This window comes from Primulina eburnea, chromosome 13 (genome assembly GCF_022965805.1).
Source record: "Primulina eburnea isolate SZY01 chromosome 13, ASM2296580v1, whole genome shotgun sequence".
Taxonomy (NCBI): domain Eukaryota; kingdom Viridiplantae; phylum Streptophyta; class Magnoliopsida; order Lamiales; family Gesneriaceae; genus Primulina; species Primulina eburnea.
In genome coordinates this window covers 22,032,961-22,035,558 of record NC_133113.1, presented here as the reverse complement: position 1 = coordinate 22,035,558, position 2,598 = coordinate 22,032,961, and positions in this window count along the sequence as shown.

Genomic DNA, 2,598 nt, shown 5'->3' with positions numbered 1-2,598 from the left:
CTACTTGAGGATGTCTTTCACAGCTTTCCAATGTGGAAGACCAGGGTTCGATTGATATCTTTTCACTACATATAGTGTAAACGCCACGTCAGGACTTGTAGATATCATCACATACATGATGTTACCAATTGCCGAAGCATACGGAATGCGTGTCATCGCCACTATCTCTGCATTAGTCTTGGGAGACAGACTTGCATAGGGACACGCCATGACACATTGGTAGATGTCCTCTCATGGACTCATCCATCGAGAACCGCTTCACGATGGTATCAATGTATGTGGACTGGGTGAGACCAAGCCATCTTTTTGATCTATCTCAATAGATCTGTATTCCCAATACAAAAGATGCTTCACCCAAGTCCTGCATCGAGAACTTACTCGCTAACCATATCTTAGTTGATTGCAACATTCCTACATCATTCCCAATTAGTAGAATGTCATCAACATAAAGCACCAGGAATGTCACAACACTCCCACTGACCTTCTTATACACACACGGTTCCTCAGGATTCTTAGTAAAACCAAACTCTTTGATCGTACTATCGAATCTGAGGTTCCAACTCCTAGATAATAGATCTCTGAAGTTTGCATACCATATGCTCACTTCCGACAGATGTAAACCCTTCAGGTTGAGACATGTAAATCACTTTCTTAAAATCCCCATTAAGAAAGACTGTCTTAACATCTATCTGCCATATCTCATAGTCATACCATGCAGCTATGGCTAGCAAAATCCTTATGGACTTGAACATTGCGACTGGGGAAAAGGTTTCCTCAAAGTCAACTCCTTGTCTTTGAGTACATCCTTTTGCCACCAATCGCGTCTTGAAGGTCAATACCTTCCCATCCGCCCCAAGTCCCTATGGGAACCATTCCCTCAGGTGGATCCATAAGATCCCACACTTGGTTCGAATGCATGGAATTCAACTCAGATTCCATTGCTTCAAGCCACTTGGATGAATCTAATCTACCTCACTGGCTAAGAAACCTGAAAATTGTCTTGAATTCGGAAAGGGTAGCATATACACTGACTGAGTCGCCCCCTGTTGAGGCTCCGACACTGACTGCACTCCTGAGGATTGAGACTTACAAGGAATGGTGTGACCATGACTTGATAGCCAGGTGTTATATGCTGACTTCTATGAATGATGAGCTGCAGAGGCGTTTTGAGGGTGCAAAGAGTGCTGCTGACATTCATTTGCATCTCAAAGAGCTCTTGGTGAGCAAACACACCTCTAAGGCATGCTACCGTCAAGGAGCTGATCACTTGCGCATGCGAGATGGGGCCTCGGTCCATGAGCATGGCCTAAAGGTGATCGGGCTCGTGGACAAACTCGTTGGCATGGATATGATCTTGCCTTCGGAGTTGACCACCGACGTGTTGCTCTTATCGCTGCCTAGCTCATTTGATCCTTTTGTGGTGAACTTCAACATGAACAGATGGAACCGACCTTGAGGAGTTGGTGAACATGCTTGTTACGTTTGAATCCACCATCAAGAAGAGAAGTTGGTTCTTTATGTGGGTTCTTCATCTGATACAAAGATTGATCCACATGGGAAGGGAAAGAAGAGTTCTTTCCAACATCCCAAGAAGAACGTGCCCTTGTTAAGGCAATCTCCGAATCCCGTTGAGGCAGCCAGACCAGTTAAGGCTGACAAACTGATGATGTATGTCATCACTGCAAGAAGCCGGACATTGGAGGCGTAAATGCAAAGAATATCTTGCCCAGAAATTCTGTGGAAATGGTATGTTCTACATTGAAGTAAACATTTCAATTAACTCTACTTCTTGGGTATTGGATACCAAATGTGGATCACATCTCTGTAATGTGTACAAGTGATGGGAAGAAGTAGGAAGCTTAGGGAAGGTGTGACCTCTTGAGGATGGGCAATGGAGCAAGAGTTGCTGCCAAGACCTTAAGAAATGTTTACTTATTGCTGAACAATGATTTTAAGTTAATTTTAAGAGATGTTGTTGTACCTTTTTGGTGAAAAACATTGTTTCCATTCCTATTGTGATAAAGATGGATATCTTGTTTATTTAGCAATGGTGTTTGCAACATTTGCAAGAATGAATGTTTATTGGTACTTGAGAACTTGAAAAATCTCTATAACAAAATTAAAGATAAGATATTCTACTAAATGTCCATTCAAAGGCATACACCATATGAGATATGGATGGGTAAGCCTCCCAAATATTCTTATCTTAGATATGGGTGGTGACCTGCTTATGAAGCAGTAGTGGGAGATAAATTGGATTGTTGATCCATTTTATATTACTTTGTGGGATATCCAAGGAATTAAGTTGGATATCATTTCTATCATCCCCAAGAAACAATGTGTTTGTTTAGGAATGCAACCTTTTTGGAAAAGGATTTTCTATTGGATAGAAAAGGGGAGATGATAGAACTCGAAGAGGTTCGAGAGACACCCACAACTATAGAACCCACACCGAGAGCCAGTGAGGAGATACAAGCTCCTAGAAGATCCGGGAGTCTCGAGACCACCTATGAGGTATGGTCAGCTTCTTGAAGAGGGCATGATGAGCCTAACCATGGAGTGATCCAAGGACCTTCAAGGAAGCATTATCATGTGCCG